Below are 20346 nucleotides of genomic sequence, written 5' to 3'. Positions count from 1 at the left end.
CCTTCTGGAGTCATGTCCGGCTTGTTTGGTTAATGTAGAAATTTCATATGGATCCTGAAATTAGGATTTTTTTTTTCAATTTGCATAAATTTCAACGAACTTTGTTCGAGGAGCTGGCGCTGGTGGAAGAACAAATCATATCTTATCTGACTCTGAGCTAAATAACTATATACACTATCACATGATCAAAGTGTTACTGTGCTCGTGCCGAAATTACAATATGGCTTCTTGGTCTACAATATTTTCGGTGATGGTACAACAACAACAATGTACACAGTCCGACAATAGCTAAATTGCCTATCCCTATTGTACAACTCAGTTCTTCTCGTAGAACTGCAATCTCATCGTTTCAATCCGTTAGGTGCTAGTAGTATTCAAAATCCTGTTTGGCATCTGCATGGATGCAAAAATAACATCTGCTTTGACGTATCTCCTATATTCTTTCTGTGATGCAGAGTCGTGTCCTTACCGGATGCTGTACAGTACAGTGTGGCTGATGATAGGAGTGGTGACTGACTGACTGGTGTCTCCATTCATGCTGCCTGAAGGACTTGCTGTTGCTGCTGCTGCCCCTGCTGCTTCCCACTTCTTGCGGATTCATAAGGGAGCGTGTTCAGCACCTTCATCCGGAACATAGCCTGTAGGTTTTGCACAAGTTGTTCATAATTCAGAAGAAAAGGTTTCACTGAAATTCAGGGATGAACGCCATAAGATGAACAATTGGCTAAATAAGAGGAGCAAACCAAATGTGAAGAAAAAATGAAAGGCAAAGGACGGTAATATAGCTACCTTCTTATCGGAACCAAACTCAATGACATCGGAGGGACGGAAACGAACTGGAAAGTTTGGTGGCACGCGGTAACGTCTACCTTCATTGCTGGACAATCACATGAAGATCAATGAGTAAAATCTTGCTACTGAAATTCTCAAGGAAGGGCATAGAACCATGGTTCTTTCAGGGCTTACTCGGTAATCCAGGTACCATGTTCACTCCCAAGATCAGTCAGATAGAAAGCCTTATTCTTGCATGTGATAGTAGCATGCCTTTCTGATATCTGCAATGAAGTTCAGAAAACTGAAGACTGGTACAAGCAGTTTATGAATAGAAGGCCTTGTACAATGCAACACATGAGAAGTTTGTTAAAACCCTGTTATCATTTTGATTAACTAACCTGTGGAAACGACAATGATAGGGAAGAATCTGAGTCATTAGGATCTAACCGGCTTCTGCAAAACAAAATTCATTTGTTTAGTTCCATAAAGCCTCGATTGAGTGCAATTAGGGCAGAAATGAATTTGCTATTTAGGCATACCCAACAGAGAGTGACCTCTGCTCGTCCCTAATTAAAAGAATGGGCTGCAAGCTATTGCTGTTTCCTTCACTTGTTGGGAAGAGGTACCATCTGCAAATAGTTTTATGAATTATTATTTTTTGTGTTCAAAACTACTGAAAAAAAAGTAATAAATCAAACACTTGTTTAACAAAATGAAATGAAATTAAAGAAGAAACAAAGAACGTACTCTCCACCCATAGCTTGTTCCAGCGCGTCATCATCGTCAAACCATCGATAAAGCTGGTCATTTGCCTTCAGAATGATGCTAGATGTCAGTAAATATTAAATGCTGGTACTAAATCAAATTCACGGTTACTATGAGTCTATGACAACGTACCTTGTCGGAAAGTCGGCAGCTTAAAGGTCTTCCTTCTAGCTTGAGCTTGACACAATGAAAGTTCCATTTGCATGATGAGTACGGATATGGTAATTGGGAACTAAGAGAGCCTGTGTGTGTTTATTTCTTGCGTGGGACATTTAAACTAATGAAACCTATTACGGCATATGTGCTTGTGGGGAACACATGACAGTAATTAATTATTTTGGGTATGCACCTGTTGTGCCACCAAGCACCCAGCTCAGCATCGCAGGCATTCCATACTTGATGAAGAATCTTCCACCACTCTTCCAGGTGGTATCCGCAACTTGGTCAAAAACTACAGGTAAATAATTTTAGTATGCAGTTCGTAGTAGTTTCATATAGAGCTTCAGTAATGCTCTTAGGAGGATGGTAATGAGATAACAGTTATTTCTGAACCTTATTTCAGAAATCCAATAAAATTGATGGTGACATACTTAATTTAAATGTTGCTGAAAAGAGAATGAGATCTGTGCATTGAATAACAAAAAAAATGTGTGTGTTTATCACATACCGATAAAGGTCCTAGACCAACACCCAAATATGGTCTATAGGTGGTAGCCATGATTGCTGCCATTCTTGCCAGTCCATGAATAATAGCAACACGCAGCCTTCTGATGAGGACATCACTACTTCATCGCATACAAGCCAAGTAGAGGAGGAGGTCCAGCATGGACGTCCAATTCATCTTTTTCGTGGTGGAAGCCGAATCCAACTCAAGTTCGAGTCCGGTTCGGGCTCCAGGACCAGTCTGCCTTAAACTGGTCACCCAGGACGCATCCGGACTCCGTTTTCGACGATCCACATATGGATGGAAAGCTAATTGGATAAGGAAACTAACCCAATTGGTTTCACGTCAAAAGGCACTTCGGAATCAACTGGAATCGTCGAAACCAGTCGCGTCCAGAATCTGTCAGGGCTGCGGCGACACCGTCTTTTAGTCCGTTGGACCGTGTATCGTGTTGGGCCCATTAGGAGGCCAGCGTCCAGGGGGGGACGCCCAAGACTCTATAAATACCAGCCGTCGCTCTCCTTAGGGTTTGGGTTTTGTTTAGTTCTGATTTCCTCGTGAAACAGACGTCGTTTTGCTGCAACTTCGCCTAGCCAAGGCCAGCTTGCTGTGAACCAGGGCCCTAGTCTTGATCTTGTTCGCCTGTGGCGATTAGTCCTTTCGAATAAAGACTGAACTCCTTCTTGATTTCATAAGCCCTCATATTTATTTGCAATTTCAGATTGCGTTCATCCCGTTCTTGCTTGTGTTCTCGATTCGCTTGCAGGAAAGCCTTCTCGGCGAGGTCAATCGCGTTCGCGTGGTTGATAACCAACGGAGCAGTGGTGTAATGGTTGCGGGGGTCCGAATCAAATCTTGGTTCGAACCCTAGATCGTGAACGTCGAGTCTCCACCGATCGACGCTATCATACCTTTCGGAAGATCGGGCCTAGTCTATATCAAGTGGTATCAGAGACCTTGTTGTCCGTTAGGGTATAACTTTTCCTCTTTAGATTATTACTGTTTTTGCATTACCTATAGTCCACAAAAAAGCCAAAAAAAAAATACATCGTCACATATTCCCTGTCCTATAGCCTCATTGTGCCGTGCAAGTTCATCTCTGATTTGCATTGTTAAGTTTGTGCCCTAGGTCAAGTTCTTGTTACTACTGATTTTAGATCGTTTTTAAGTCCAGTTTGTGTTTTTTCCCCTTTGTATTTCATCATAATCCGTGAACACCTTCAAGTATTGCTGTGATTCCTTTGTATTCATCAAACCCTAGTCCACGCCATCTTACTTGTTACACTTGTCTTCACTGTTTTCATCAAATCCTTGCTGTCGTGACCAATTTTGCGCATATTGTTCACGTTTTGTCCTCTAATTCGGAGTCCGTTCTTAAAACTGGTCTAGTTTCGCATACGAACTCCGTTTTCGACGTTCCATATATGCAAATCGATCAGAAAAAAAATTTCAGTATCCGTCCATCCCCGCATTGTCGGGGTTCGGAATTTTTAGATTGATCAAAAAAGTGGTCACAAGATCCTCGTTTCATGGTCACAAGGTTTTTGTCGATTTTCATCCAGTTTTCTGAAAATTCCACAGGCCACGTCTTACACTTGTTTGAGTTCATATTTTCTGTGGTTACTTCTTTTGTGCTCCTAAGTAAAGGAAAAATATCAAAAAATAAAATAAAAAAGTCGAAATTTCCCAAAAAAACAACGACAGCCCAAAAAATAGAAAAAAAGAGAGGGACAAAAGAGAAACAATATCTAGAGGAGCACATAGCGAGCGCCATTTGAGCTGTATTTACGTGTGCTGATTTCTACCTTGTTCCTAATCATATTCTTGCTGTCCACATCACTTGATACATCTGGTACTTGGAACGTGAGTAGGCCAGCAACTAAGACAAGTACTTGGGCTACTTATTCAGCTTTGCTATTCAGTTGTGAATTTTGTTATTCCTTGCTACTATATTGTGCCTGTCCAAGCTCTACTTTCTTCTAACCAAGTACAGGTTCGCTTTGCAACTGTTACATTCAAGCTACAACAGTATCACAGTCACCGATCGATTGCACCGCCTGTTGCTTTGGTAAGAACACTTGTAAGACCGTGGTAAGACGTTTGAGAGTTGAGTGCCTTATTTTTCCTTGTCCACAACCTAAGTAGTTGGTAGGGATAATACTATTTGTGTTGTCTTTTTCTTTCTACTAACCATGTCAGGAAAAGCCGGAGGCAGCGGCCAAGGAAACGAGGACGCACCTATGGATTTCAATGACTGTGTTCCTAAGAATGAGCTCCGTGCCGTTCTTGATGACAAGTTCAATGAGATCCTTCAACAAATCACCAATTTGGCCAAAAGGATTGAAGATGTTGAACAACGACATCCGGAACCACGTCCTGAAGATGATGATGATGATCTCTCTGAGGAGGACGATGGCGACACGGAGGCTGAAGCTGAAGCTCAACGACGTGCTGAGGATGCACGTAACCGTAATCGGTTGAACTTTAACCGACGCGGTATGGGAGGGTAACAACCAAGGTAATAATGATCTTTTCTCTAAAACCAAGTTTAAGATACCACATTTTTCTGGTTCTGCTGATCCTGAAGCATATTTAGATTGGGAGATGGCTGTACATCAAAAATTTAGCTCCCATCAAGTACCTGAAAATATAGAGTTAGACTTGCTACTAGTGAGTTTACTAGTTTTGCTCTTTTCTGGTGGAATAATATTTACAATAATACTAATGCTAATGCTCAAATACCTCAAACCTGGACTGTACTTAAACGACGAATGAAATCAAGATTTGTTCCTCCATACTATCAGCGTGATCTACGATTAAAACTACAACGTTTAAATCAAGGTAGTAAAACTGTTGAGGAATATTATCAGGAGCTTTTAATTGGTCTAGCACGTAGTAACATACAAGAGGACGATATGGATTAGTGTTCTAGATTTTTTAGAGGTTTACATCGTGAAATACATGGATGTTCTTGACTATAAAGAATGGACTAGATTTTCCCAATTATATCATTATGCTATTAAAGCTGAAAGAGAAGTACAGGGACGACAACCTAGGCGATCCACGACTCCATCCGCGACTCCATCCATTCCTTCACGTCCAACCAGAGGTGAGTAAATTTTCTAATGTGCAGACATCACCAGCGTCTGTAAAGAAGAATTCTCCTATCACACCTTCTTCCAGTGGATCTGCTACACCTTCCTCTAGCAGCTCTTCTAAAGTTGTGTGCCACCGCTGCAAGGGCATGGGACATATTGCTAAAGAATGCCCCAGCAAACGCGCATATATTGCTACTGATGATAGGTGGGTATGCTAGTGCTAGTGATGAAGAGAATGAATTTGCACTTGCAACTGATCTTTATGCAGATAAATTTGCGGATAGTGCTAAGATCCTGATGAGGTAATTGATAGTGTGGCATGCACTAAAGACTACAAATCAATCCTTGTTCAGCGTGTTTTGAGTACACAAGTTGAGCCAGTAGACAAGCTACAACGTCATAATTTGTTTCAAATATTCCTCACTGTCAATAATTTCCGTGTTCGTGCTATAATTGATGGAGGGAGCAGCAATAATTTAGTAAGTTCTGAGCTTGTCAAGACTCTTGGTTTATCTACACGTGCTCTTCCACATTCATACCATGTTCAGTGGTTCAACAATAGTGGTAAGGCAAAGGTAACACAATCTGCTCGTATGCAATTTTCTATCGGGTCATACCATGATTATGCTGATTTTGATGTCGTGCCTATGCAAGCTTGTTCACTTTTATTAGGCCGCCCTTGGCAATATGATAATAATGTTGTACATCATGGTAGGCAAAATAGATATACTTTTATGTTTAAAGGAAAGACCATTGCTTTACTTCCTTTATCACCTGCTGAAATTGTGCAATATGAAAAGGAACTTGCTGAAAAAAAAAAGAAAGGCCATGATAAAGACTTTAGCAAACCAACAAATGAACCATCAAGTAACATGAAAGAAGTTTTATTTGCTCTTAAATCTGTTCTTGTTGATCATGATGAACCATGTTATGCTCTAACTTGTACATCACCGATATGTCCACTTGATCCTACTCCTAGTGCTATGCCTCTTGTTGGTACTAACCTTTTACAGGAGAAGGAGGATGAATTCCCAATAGGGGAAGCCACCATGGTAGCCGCCTTTGCGAAGGATGGGGCGCCAAGATGAACGTCTTCTTCCGGAACCATCGTTGCTGTCATCCAATGGAGGAGACGATCTACTTCAGTCGAGGACGACTTCAATTCAAGAAAGGAAGGATGATGAGTACATCACTACTTCATTGCATACAAGCCAAATAGAGGAGGAGGTCCAGCATGAGCGTTCCAATTCATCTTTTTCGTGGTGGAAGCCGAAGTCCAACTCAAGTTCGAGTCCGGTTTCGGGCTCCAGGACCAGTCTGCCTTAAACTGGTCACCCAGGATGCATCGGGACTCCGTTTTCGACGATCCACATATGGATGGAAAGCTAATTGGATAAGGAAACCAACCCAATTGGTTTCACGTCAAAAGGCCTTCGGAATCAACGGGAATCGTCAAAACAAGTCAGCGTCCAGAATCTGTCAGGGTGCTGCGACACCGTCTTTTGGTCCGTTGGACCGTGTATCGTGTTTGGGCCCATTAGGGGCCGCGTCCAGGGGGGGTGACGCCCAAGACTCTATAAATACCAGCCGTCGCTCTCCTTAGGGTTTGGGTTTTGTTTAGTTCTTGATTTCCTCGTGAAACAGACGTCGTTTTGCTGCAACTGTCGCCGCCAAGGCCGCTTGCTGTGAACCAGGGCCCAGTTCTTGATCTTGTTCGCCTGTGGCGATTAGTCCTTTCGAATAAAGACTTGAACTCTCTTGATTTTATAAGCCTCATATTTATTTGCAATTTCAGATTGCGTTCATCCCGTTCTTGCTTGTAATCTCGATTCGCTTGCAGGAAAGCCTTCTCGGCGAGGTCAACCGCGTTCGCAGTGGTTGATAACCAACGGAGCAGTGGTGTAATGGTTGCGGGGGTCCGAATCAATCTTGGTTCGAAGCCTAGATCGTGAACGTCGAGTCTTCACCAATCGACGCTATCATACCTTTCGGAAGATCGGGCCTAGTCTACATCACCTTCTCTCTTTCTCATAACTGCAGGCCCAATATGCAAACGAGTATTTTGCTTTTCAGCCAACTTACTATATAGTATGGACCAGAGTTTAAAATCCATGCAAGAACAGGATTGCTTTGAAGTTGGAGCCAATTCAAGCATTCAAATAAAATCCAGTGGAATGTTTCAAGAAACACTATCTTTATACTACTAAACATGCTAGAAAAACTTACCACCTCAAGGAGGAAACTATGTCCATAGGAGTTTCAGTCTTGACACTCTCTTGCTAGGCATTCTCTAGCTCTACAGCCAGCTGGTAACCATCCTACGGAAACAAATACAAGGTGGTTATTGTGTTTACGTAATAGATATCAACACCAGAACATATCCATGGTAGGCTAAGAAATTGCATACCTCAATAGCATGCAGCCACCTTGACCCAGATTTGGCTGCATAGCATGCACAGAATCACCAAGCAAGGTGACACGACCTTTCCCCCAATTAATAGTAGGTGGGCGGTCGTATATATCCCGGCAAAGAACCGCTTCTTCATCAGTTGCATTTATCAAATCAACGACATTGTCACACCATCCGTCAAATATCTCAAGCAATCTTTTCTTTTTGCCTGTTAACATTAGCAGATGATAAAGCTGTGTGGGGCATATCAGAAGTATTGTTCTCATTTTGATCACAACCTACAATGAGGCAGTATCTATTTCAAGAATTAAGCATGAAAACTTCTGTAAGGACCCACCATTTTCAGGGTCAGTGCCACCAAGCCTCTTCATTGTGAAAAGCATACCATTGCATTTTACCAGCACCGACATCTGAAGAGACAAAGTATTGTTTGTGACCAAGAAATACTCGGTACCTTCAACAGAGGAAATGGAGGACATGGTCATGGCACAACGAAATTTCAGTCAATCTGAAAATCACACCCATCATTCCATGATCCATGTAACATACCCAACTGTATCGATATCAGGTGGCACAAAATCTGCAATTCCAGTGTAGCAAGTGTAACCTGAATAGTGTCTTCCTCACCTATCCAGAAAAGGAAACTTCAAGCAAATCAGGTTCCGTTTGTGCTTGTTTCTGACCAAAAGGAGAATTAATTCTATTACCTTTGACCATATTCCATCGGCACCAACCAAAAGGTCCACCTTCAAATTTTCTACCGTCCTCCAATATGGCAGTAACCTACTCCCAACCGACAAACACTGCAAGTTTAGAGACAGGCAATGGCAACTCTTGCAGCCAGATTTAAGTTGGCATGGCCACAAAACATATTTGCTCATTCACCTTACTGCCATCATCTATAAAATCGACTACATGGCTTCCATTCAATATAGCATCATCGCCGACTGCTCGAGCAAGGGTTTGTTGCAGAGTCATGCAGCTAATGACCCTTGTGACTGGGAGCCCCCGCTCAGCTGCAGGAGTAAACGTATCAAACTTGATGTACCTGAATCGAATTGGCACTGTCAAATGGCTGCCTCCAGCAAAGGAATATCTATCTTAAAGCTAACCACGCAAAAAAAGAGACACGCCATGGAAATTTGCAAACAGAAGCTGTAAAATAAGCACCAAGAAAATTTCGGCAGCTATATATATCTTTAGATCTAGTAGTACTAAGAGACTTGCGTGTTAACGATAGTATCTACTACAATCAACTGAAACAGGCCAGCATAACGACTAGCCAACCACCAATTGGTTCGTACTAACTGCCAACACTGCAGACAAATGAACCCTTGTGGCACTAAATTCCACTAGCACCGGCCAAGGAAGTCAAAATTTTCTCCAGGTAGCATAAAAAACAAAACAAATTCACGGTGACTTGGTGCAAGAATTTGCTCTGGCGCGGGAACGACCCCCACTGCCTCCCTTACCAGGAGCCAGAGGACCGCCGTCGACGATGCGTTGACCGGTCCCCCGTGACGCAGCCGGCGTCCATGATCTCGTCGGCCGCGGCGGGCGTCGACGGCCTCAGAGCGCGGCGAGCGCGTTGCTCTGCAGCTGGATCGGGCCGGCGGGTACCACTCCCTTCCCCGCGGACGGGCGCTCATGTCCCGCTCCAACACCAGCACCTCGAACCCCTTCCGCTTGGCGGCGAGGGCGCGAAGACCAGGGCCGCCGATGCCGCCGCCGGCCACCAGGACGCGCGCCTTCTTGGGCTCGGCCGCCGCCGGCATTGCCGCGGGTGGCGACGAGCCCCGCGCGGGCAGGAGGAACGCCGGGCCTACGCCTACGCCTCTCCCGCGGCGCGGACGGGGAGGGAAGCGCGAGAAGGCGGAGCGCTCGGTTGCGGCTGGAGAAGGGGTGGAGCCGGATCGCCGTCTGAGAGGCCCGAGAGGAGGGGAGGGAGATCGCCTTCGGCGATGCCCGCGCTGTGCTCAGCATGGTCGTGGTATGCAAGCTTTTGCTATGAGTGAGCAGCTGGTATGCTGTGCTACACTGCTACTACTTTATCGGCGGTCAGTCAGCGAGGCAATAGCTGGAAGTCAAAACCTCAGCTGAGGACTCTGCTAGCTCGAGACTTGTGTGTTTTCGATTTGGCATTGGTTCTCGGGCTGACAGGAGAGCTGGAACTGGAAGAGGAAGCTCGTTGTCTCTGTGAAGCTCTAGATCAGAAGTTCAGAAGGGTGCTTCAATGGACGCGCCTGCCAAGATAGCGAATTTATGGGGGTGGCAGGGCCGGTGCCGGAGAAGAATGGAATTTGCAGCTGAGTGGAGCGTGCGGTCGGTCTAGCTTTCGGCCTCTAGTGCAGGAAGGAAGGAGGGAGTGGTGGATTGGTGGAAGCTTTGCCTCGGTGCGGTTGGGCGGTCGGTTGGACGTGGCGGCCGTGGGTTGCCTGCCGCGCGGCGCAGACCACGCGAGGTGGGGTGCCCCGGATAGAAAACGAAACGGGCACCATTTTACCGGCCGACCAGGCCAGGCTACAGATGGCAACGGGCCTCCATACCTGATAATGGATGGGTTATTTAATCCATTTGAAAATGAGATATGATCATATTTTTACATGTGAGTATCTAAATGGAGAAGAATGTATCCTCGACGGGTATAGCGAGTACGAGAACGTTCCCTATTTACCCGTTCCGTTACCCGTTGGGAACCCAACTATTTGAGCCTGTTATGCGAGTATTTGATCAAAAAAAGCTCAACATAGGTATTTTGACTCAAATCTAAATAATCATATATATATATATATAATATATATATATATATATCTATATATATATATATATATATATGGTTTGTGTGTTCTAGGAACTATAGTTCAATTTTTCCTCACCATCTCTACCAGCAGCACAAGCACGTCTATCTCACGAGCGCTCAGTGCTCCTCGCTTCCTCAGTTCAGTCTTTCTGCCACCTTTGCTCGTCCTCCTCGCAACCTCGTTCCTTCTTCTCGTTATCTCCGAGACCTCCGACACTTATACCTGGGTGAAGAGAGAAACGTCTCCGATTGCAAAACTGCAACCCTAGTATCCTTGTTTATCAGGTATGCAGTATCTGTCGGGTATCTGTTACCCGACCTATGTCCGACGGGTACAGAGATGGACAAGAATCTATACCCGAGACAGTTAACGGAGACAGAGAAATGATTGATTCTCTGTAGCGGAGAAGAGAACGTTCTGACAATACTCCACGAGTACATCCGTTGCCATCCTTAGGCCAGGCGAACCAGGGCGCGCCATGCTCCATAGTCCCATACTCCTACGGCAACTAGCCGGAAGCAGGCAACTCGATGGTTTGGTCCGTCGGGTGGGGCGGGGCGGGTCGCGTCGGCTCGCCCCTCCCGCCGTGGGCGGCACGGCGCTTCCTCCCTGGCCCTGGTTTGCTGGTTGACCATTATTGGCCTGAGCAAGCATGCTGGCACAGGTGACGTGGTCGGATGAGATTGCCAGCGGCCGCGAATTGATTTTTCGCTGCGCGGCATGCTCGTGCGTATAATCTGGTCAGGATCATCGAAGTTGGAGTACCACGTTTCCAATAGCGTAGGCGGTGCGAGCACAGCGCACGCAGAAACAGGCAAGCCATCCGAATCCGAGACATACTAGAGGGCAAGTTGCAGGAGGAAACGAAGGAGGAATGGATGGGCGTACCAGGAGCCGGACATGCCGTCGACGAGGCCGTTGATGCGGTCGCCGGTGACGCAGCCGACGCGCATGACCTCCTCGGCGACGGACATGTCGATGGCCTCCAGCGCGGCCAGCGCGTTGCTCTGGACCTGGATGGGCCCCGCGGTACTGCCCTTCCCCGCGCACCGCGCTCATGTCGCGCTCGAACACCGTCACGTCGTACCCCTTGCGCCGCGCCGCCAGCGCGAACACCAGCCCGCCGATGCCGCCGCCGGCCACCAGCAACCCGGGGCTTCTTCCGCCGCGCCTCGCCGACCGCGGGCGCGGGTGCGGGAGCGACGGCCGCGTCGGGAGGCCGCATTGACGCCGCCGCGCACCTGCCCCGTGCCCGCTGCCTGGCCTTGCCGCCGCCGAAGCACTGCGGGTGCGGCGCCGGGAGCGCGTGCTGGTGCTGGTGCTGCTGCGGCTCGTCGTGGCAGAAGAGGAGCGCCGAGAAGTGCGCCTTTGCGGGGTGAAGTGGCGGATAGCAGCGCCATGGGCGCGCGAGCACGGCGACCCGCAGGCCGCAGCTGAGCTGAACAGGAAGCTTTGCTTTGCGAAGGAGAAGACGTTGGGCGAGTGGAACTGGATCGGTGGAGGGAGGAGGTGTTATGCCGTGCTGCCCGTGCAACTCTGGTTCTAGAACTTTGCCATTGGGCTGAGGCCGTGAAAGGAGGAGCAGAGGGGGGCTGGACGGGACTGGTGGACTGGTGGTGCTGAGGGGAGGACGAACTAGAGCCAATCACCTGATCCCATTTGGAAGAACGGATCTCATTCTCGCGGGACCAGGATTTTATCTTGCCATGTCCTCACCATCCTCTGCGGACAACGTTGTGGCGGCAACTCTGTACCACACTGCAACAGTAGGTAGCACAGGGCTACACGGGTTAAGTAACTCCGTTTCAAATTATAACACGTTTTAGAACTATTTTATTTTTTACTAGAATCATAGGCCGTACGTTGTATGGGAACGAAATAATATCATGATAATTTATGTTTTGAATGTTTGCAACAATCTATTTTACGCAATTATCATTGTTGACCAAGTATTCAAGTTTCGATATGGAATTCAAACGATCTTATTTCATACCTTAACAACCGTGTTCATTATACTACTTATTCTACCACATCTTGTCCTGGCTATGTTGAAACGTAATCGTGTTGGAAGTGTCGTCGTGCATAATAAGGGCCACGTTCGTCTTGTTCGGTTTCTTTTTTCAGCCGGAACATATTTTCTCTCACAACAATTCAGCCAGAACAGTGTTTTTCAGTTAGTTTCAGCCAAAATTTGCGGCCCGATCTTTACATATTTAAAGCTCGTTTGAGTATAACACATTAATGTGAGATGACCATATCGAACGCACGCGTCAGCCAGGAACGTGGCCGGATAGTACACGTATTTGGTAGTCCTTGTGACCGGAGTGTATATGTTTTTTTTTATCACCAGGTAGATGATTACTTTAGTGTTTTTTAGGTGTAGAGAAGAGAAGAGATATTATTGGCTTATCAAATCTACATAATCTAATAAAAAAAAGTAGCATACTAGTTAACAATGTATTGACATGCTTTGAGCATTGTGTAAGTCTGCAAAAGAGCCTATGCAAATAACCAAACATGAACAAACTGCACTGCACAAGCCTGAATACAGACTAATGCAAACAATCGGTCAGAACCTTAGTGAGTGGTACTATAGGTTACTATGTAAAATTGGTAAGTAGTGACCGGTTGAGTACTAGCTAGTGCAATCTTAGATCATGCCGTTCTTTAGGTAGGAGTTTTAAGGACCTTGATAGGGTCCATTGGAGCGAGAACTTAATGGGATTTTTTAGGGGCTAGGTTAAGGCGTGATTGGTAGTGCGATTGAGAAGCGTGCAACCTTGTCTTCCTACGCAGCGGTGCCCTTGCCCTCGCCGCCCTCGCCAGTGCTCTCGTCATCTGCGACTGGTCTCGAGGCCTCTAGGCGCCTCAACTGTCTCGCAGACCCTTTCCTTCCCTCCACTAGCGACCGACAGCTCTTGTTGCCGCCACCTCGACCCCGACATCCCATAAGCGCTTGCTCTCCTCTAAACCAGTCGAGGAGCGACGCTGCCATCGCCAGCCTTGTCTACCGTCCCAAGCCAATCCTCCTGCCACCCGCGGCTTTGGCAGTGTCCTTGCCACCTCACTGTACCGCCGGGTCACCACTGTGTCGCAGCCGCCTCTCCCAAACCCTCTTTTAGGTCCGCCGAGTAGAACTAGAACCCTAACCTTTACCCTTATCTTTCTCCAATGGGGTCCGGGATGGAAGTTAGGGCCGCACGAGCAATTGAGCACAATAGAGATTGTGACTTTTTTAGAGTCGCTTATTTTTGAAGATGGAGTAGAGATTTTGCTAGAGATTGTTATATCCTATTTGGTTGAGTTTCTAGATTCGTTTTCTCGGACGTAAAAGAGAAAAATAGTTAACGATAGGAAACACAAATTCAAACCAACCAAAGTTTTTTTGTTCTCGAGAAACAGCAAAATCTTACAGTAGCTTCTAGCATTTCAAGTGACATTTCTCGAAAGAGACAGTTTTCCAAAGATACTGAAACCCTACCAAAATTTTCATGCAACCTTTAGGCCCCCTTTAGAACGTGAATCCTTTTTATTGTTCCTGCATTTTTTGTGTGAAAAATAAACCAATTCCTGTTAAATTTCTATACAATTTCTGTGTTCTAAAGAGCCTCACTGAGAGATGCTTTTAACTGTCACAAACATTTATGTAGCGTTGAGCTTCCATAAAAGATCGGCCATACAACTAGAGAAGCACGCGCGGAGACGTGGCAAGTTGTTACGTCATAGGCGAGCTTTGATCTTTATCTTTCGCCCACTCTGAAGCCCTGTTGGAGTCGGTTGCTGAGAGCGACCGTTCGAAGATATTTACAATGAGAACTTGAACTTTCCTCGTCATGATCTAAAAACAGCAAAAAAATAAAGACTTGCAGCAATAGTGCAATACCATCTTAATTCTTAAGCCCTCAATAAATCTGCTTGACATATATGACAAAGCATAGGCATAGTCCAAACAAAAAGGCAGGAAGAATAGGTTTGTTCAGTACACAAGAAAGGATGTTGCCAGCAACAGCAATGAACAGGCAGCATATATTAGACAGCAAGAACTTCACGCTCTGTCACAGACATGCTCTCATTTACTTGCCCAAAAATATACCGGGGAAAATTAGACAAATCGAACCAGCAAAATATTAGCTTTAACCATGGCCCATGGGCGAGTATATAGTTATGTACTTCCACAATCATAAATTTTAAAAAAGGATGCCATGGTTTCCAGTTATCATGAGGCACTCGATTATCAAGTAAACCTGTTCCTAATTTTGTTTGTATTCTATTTAGCATTGATGAAGATGCCATGGTTTCCAGGCATCGTGAACCACTTGATTATCTAGTGAACATCTTCCTAAATTTCTTGCATTCTAATTAGCATGGATGAGCTTGAGACTCATCTGAGATTTATCATTTTAGAGTTCCTAAAAGAATAAAAGAATTGCTCCTAAGAAAGAGGAGCTATTTGGTCATCAAGGGTAGCGCCAGTTTTGTCTGAAGTTTGGCTGTGTGGAATCTGGCCTTAGTGGCAGCAGGTGTTGGAGCAGCGCCTCCAGTAGTCGGCCTGGAGGATTGAAAAATAGCCCCCATTAAGTGATAATGAACAAAAATCCAACAGGTTAATGTTGACAAGGGACCAGTATCAAGCAAATAGAAATACTTACAGTCCAACCATGACTTTAAAAGCATCATAGATACCCCACTGGGCACCGGTGAGGGTACCAATCATCACGATACGCAACGGGAGCCCACGCGTAAATAGCCCCACTAGACCAATCTTCTTCACAGCCTGAGCAAGCATTACACAAATGGTAAGTGCAAAAAACAAGGTAAACAAAGAAAATAATATCTAATTGTCTAGAAAACACACATCGCCGACCGTTGCCCCCTTGGCATTGTTAAGGAAACAAGGTTGTCAGCTGGGTGAGAAACAATTGCACAGAACACCCCAGCGATGTAGCCACCAGCAAAGCTCACTCCAAGCTGGAGATTCTTGCTGCATTCGTTTTTGGGGGCAGGGATGGCATACTCGTAGATCATCTCAACAACAGTCTCGAAAGAGGCAAATTTCATCATAGTGTCTGCATTTAGTAAAACTAGAGGCGGATGTGCACCCCGGGCTGGGTGGGCTGCAGCCCGGGGCGAGCTCAGAAAAACACTGAATACGCCTCTTTAGATATAGCCCAACAACAGCCCAGACATGCACCGTACAGGTAGCAGCCCTCTGCAACTAGCAGGCACTGGACATCGAGCATCGATTGGCTCCTCTCAAGCTTGAAAGCCTGAGCTCTCCACTATTTTTGTTGTCTGCTGCACTTGACTCACTGTGAATATCTTCATGCTTCATGAATACCAAATGGTTTTTCTAGGTCATTAATAATTAAGAAAAAAAGTGTTATTTATTTTTGTGTTCATACTATAATATATTTGTTACATGTTTGCACTTGTGTAGCGTTTATGCTTTGTTAAATGTTAGTATGACACTAATATAGAATTTTGATATTCATCTCTGTGTAATATAGTTTAGCCCCCCTCGTGATCGATTTCTAGATCCGCCACTGTAAAACCATAAGATGCTGGACAGTCCTTCAGGTTAAATATCAAAGCAAAATAAAAGAATAAAACTTGGTAGAAAGCAAGCTCATATGTTCCAAAATTACTTCACACAGTACACCGTGAAGGAAATCTAATATGTTATAGTCATTGATGTAGCAACGCAAGCAAAATAGGGGCCTAATAATAGAAATTCCCATGTCCATTCCCCACAAGTAATTAGAGTTTAGTTCCCACTATAATTGAGACAAGCAGACTAAATAATATCATTATGAGCATAGAGGCATCCACAACAACCAGTACCCAAGAATCATGTGTGCAGTATGGTCACGTTTTCCCTTTGGGGGGTATGCACTCGGGGAGTACTAGCTGTAAGCATTTGATTAATGAACTAATGTACACCACTTCATTGGAGTCTAGCTCCATAGCAACAGAGATAGCTCAAGCAGTGTGGTAAATTAATATACGCACACATAAAATCTTGAAAATCAGTGTGATTTCAAGAAGAACTATGTGCATGAAAATGCATGTCTTAGCATGCAGGTACATAAGTTAAACACAACAAGAGATAATTATGTGTAAAGAAAATACGTGATATTAGATAGTTATAAGCACCAAATGCTCATAGATGATTATCAAATACACAAATTTAAAATTAATTAGTGTCAAATCCTCTATCCTCTACAACATTAACCTGATATGTTTTTTAATGTACACAAAATTGGAGTCTAGCTCTGGTTTCAAAAAAAAGGAGTCCTGCTCTAGAATGGCAGAGAAAACACAAGCAGTGCGGATAATTTAACTGCACACAAAAATTCTTGAAACCATACACAATTTCAAGAACTATCCGTCGAAATTAATATTATAGCGACCATATTTTATACATAATTAAAAAGAGATATAAACAATTGAGTGCCAACAAGACTTGTTATCCTAAAGAAATGATATTATTATTTACAACTGATAGTCAATGATTTCAAATGCATGAAAATCCTTTGAGCAACTAACCAATATACACCATCTCATTGGAGTCTAGGTCCAGTTATAATGGAGATGACTCAAGCAGTGTGGAAATATCTTTATATGCACACATAAAATCTTGGAAATCATTACAAGATCTCAAGAAGAACTATGTGCACCAGAACTACATTCTAGTAAAACTAACATTTACACCATAATAAGAAAACGAAATGTCAACAAGTGAGATTATAAGACTTATGATGAGTAAGAAAGGGCACCATTTTCAAAGCTGATGATCAGTGTGACTCCGAAAGCATAAAATCCATTTAGTAATTAAGAAATATACACCATCTCATTGGAGTCTAGGTCCATGTCACAGTGGTGATGACTCAAGCAGCGTGGGATATCAATATATGCACACATAAAATCTTGAAAATCATTATACGATTTCAAGAAGAACTATGTGCACCAGAACTAATATTCTAGCTAAACTAATTTTTGTGCTAATAAAAAAACAAAGATATCAACAAGTATAAATGATAATGAAGATTGTCATCAGTGAGAACTGAGACCAGTATCCATAGCCGTTCCATGAATTCTACAACACTAAATTTGTTGCACACTCGGTGAGTTAAATATGTACACGAATCACGTAGCATGAGTGAAGTTGCATCAAGAATACTAAAGAAGATACCATCCATTTATTTCATTGCATCATTAACATCATAGTTGAGATTACAATCACAAAACATGCTTAACGCCGAGGTCTCCCACATCCTGCTCGCTGCCCCCACTGTGAACAAGAAGAAGAAACTATCAATCATCTACTAGTCTCATGTGTGTTTGCACGCGAATTTTGGTGTGTTTTGCTGTGAAGAGTGGGTCTACAGGCCCTTTCGCCACAAGATGAACCCTCCTTCGATGATTGGTGGGCCAAAGCAGAGTCTAGAATGGATGGTTCACACAAAAAAGGACTCAACTCGCTTATCATCCTTGGTGCATGGACAATTTGGAACCATCGCAACCGGTGTGTTTTCGATAGGACTCCTCCTAGCCTGGCTGGAGCATTGCTGCTCGCAAGTGAGGAACAACGTTTCTGGAAGCTTGCAAAGGCTCAGGGAAGCTCCTTCCCTTCTCTTGAGCCTATAGATAGCCAGAAGGATCCTTTTGTGGAGGTGAAGTCGTTTCCTATATTAGTAAAAGGCGCGTGTGTTTGTCTAAGAGCTTAGGAGTGTGAGTGTGTGTTGTAAGGGCTCTTGCCCCCCCCCCCCTTTTTTTCTTCTTAATATAAAGATACGCAGTTCCCCTGCGTGTTCGAGAAAAAAAAACATGCTTAACGCTAGAGTGGCAACCCTTTTGAAAAACAAGATAAGTTTGATCATCTTAGCAATACAAAATCTACTTTTTCAAAGCTTACATACCATTTATTTCAACAGTTGATTCTTAAGGGGCACAAACATAGTATAGTAAAAAAGTAGAAAGGAAAGCGATTCAAATTTATGTGACAGTTGACAACAAGCAGGAAGTAGGTACTTACAAGGAATTTGTCGGCCCCAGAGTGGAACAATTCCTTTATACAGTCTGGAAAATTTGACAGTGTTACAAAAAAGTGAAGACATGGATATACAGAAATAAAGTAGGCAACCTCAACTCACCCAGAATAGCCGTCAGCTTTCACAAACTTTGGAAGGCCATCTGATAAACCTCTTGCAAAGCCAGGCTGCGTCTGCACACGGACCTTAACAGCTTCCATGGGGCAGAGGGCAATATCTGCAATCACTTCAGCCGAAGCGGAACCCGCAAGGTAAATCAAAGTCTTCTACTTGGCGGCATACTCAGGGCCAGCAATGTCCGAGTAATACTTCTTGAACAACTCATAGAAACCGAACTTGCATGCTCCCTGAGCACTGTATCCAAGTAGGGTAGGTACCCAGCCCCTGAAAAAGCCCTTGGGCCCTTGCTCTTTCAACAAAACACCAAAACCAGATGAGATACTCTTGTACTTGGCTGGATCGATCTGAGAGATCAGACAATAAAAGTTTTCATTAGCAATCAGTTCATAACGACAACTATTCATTGAAAATGAACATAAACAAGAAGCAGGAATGTAATCATTGTGAGGTTTACCCCTTTCAGTGCAGGCTACTACGACAATGAAAATGTGATACCATATTTATAGAGCATTACGTACGGTAGCAGCTGGTTGCCTGGTTCGAGAATGATGTACCAGCATCAAACAACCGTCTAATAACTCTAACAACAGAGATCGCATCACGAATAGTCCTACCAATCCAAATGGGACACCTCGCGTAAATAACTCATCTATCCAAATCAAGCCAGCATCGAGACGCTCACCAGCATGTTGCACTTGACGAGGTCCAGGGGCGTGACGGTCATGTGCGTGAGCCCGCAGCTGGCGACGCCGCCGGCCGTGCACGCCGCGTAGAATGCCGGCGAGTACATCTCAATCCTCCGGCCCGGCTCGCTCGGCGCCTGCGCCCAACTAGCGGGCCGCGCCACCGCCGCCGCCGCCGCAGATGGCGCGGCGACCGTTTGCCCGCCCACGCTAGCGATGGCGGCCGCAAAGGGGGAGGCAGTGGCCGGGGCCGCATAAAGGAAGCTAGGGAGCAGCGCATTCAGCGAGCTCTCGGAGACCGCCATGGCGCCGGGGCAGGCTCAGGGTTCAGTTCGAGCGATTTCCTTACGGCTAGGGACGCGGCTAAGCCTAGGGGCTCGGTCGGATGGACGCTCATCGAGGCAGCGCGAGCGAGCGCGGCGTTTGTACGTGTGGGCGTGAGGCCCACCGCCCCTCGCTCCAGGGAGGGAGACATCCGGTGGCTGCGGACAACCCCCCCCCCCCCCCCCCCTCTGCGCCACCAGAGAGGGGCGGGCTTTATAACAAGATAAATTAATATACGCACACATAAAATCTTGAAAATCATAGTGTGATTTCAAGAAGAACTATGTGCATGAAAATGCATGTCTTAGCATGCAGGTACATAAGTTAAACACAACAAGAGATAATTATGTGTAAAGAAAATACGTGATATTAGATAGTTATAAGCACCAAATGCTCATAGATGATCTAGATCTGGTATTTCACCAGCACCTTGTCAGCAGTGGACAAGGATATCATTTCAGATAAGTATTTTTTGCCACTATGGCCCTATCAGCAACTGGCAACTGTTAAGGAAGATCAGATGTGTTGGAAGCAAATGGTCATGCTATGGACGTGAAGAATAGAATCACAGATAGACAGTGATATAATTTGAGCATATACTGAAGTGGCGTCTCACTGTTGCTGCTGCTCAATGAAGCCATTGGTTCATCATGCCA

General features: G+C 44.9%; 2 pseudogenes; both read right to left on the bottom strand.

The window, feature by feature from the left end:
• Positions 1-187: 187 nt before the first annotated feature.
• On the bottom strand, positions 188-12149 carry LOC136490674 (zeaxanthin epoxidase, chloroplastic-like; annotated as a pseudogene).
• Positions 12150-14958: 2809 nt separating this feature from the next.
• On the bottom strand, positions 14959-19671 carry LOC136491923 (mitochondrial phosphate carrier protein 3, mitochondrial-like; annotated as a pseudogene).
• Positions 19672-20346: the final 675 nt, after the last annotated feature.

Source organism: Miscanthus floridulus, chromosome 11, assembly GCF_019320115.1.
Source record: "Miscanthus floridulus cultivar M001 chromosome 11, ASM1932011v1, whole genome shotgun sequence".
NCBI classification, from domain to species: Eukaryota; Viridiplantae; Streptophyta; class Magnoliopsida; order Poales; family Poaceae; genus Miscanthus; species Miscanthus floridulus.
This window is presented reverse-complemented; position numbering and strand designations above follow the sequence as displayed.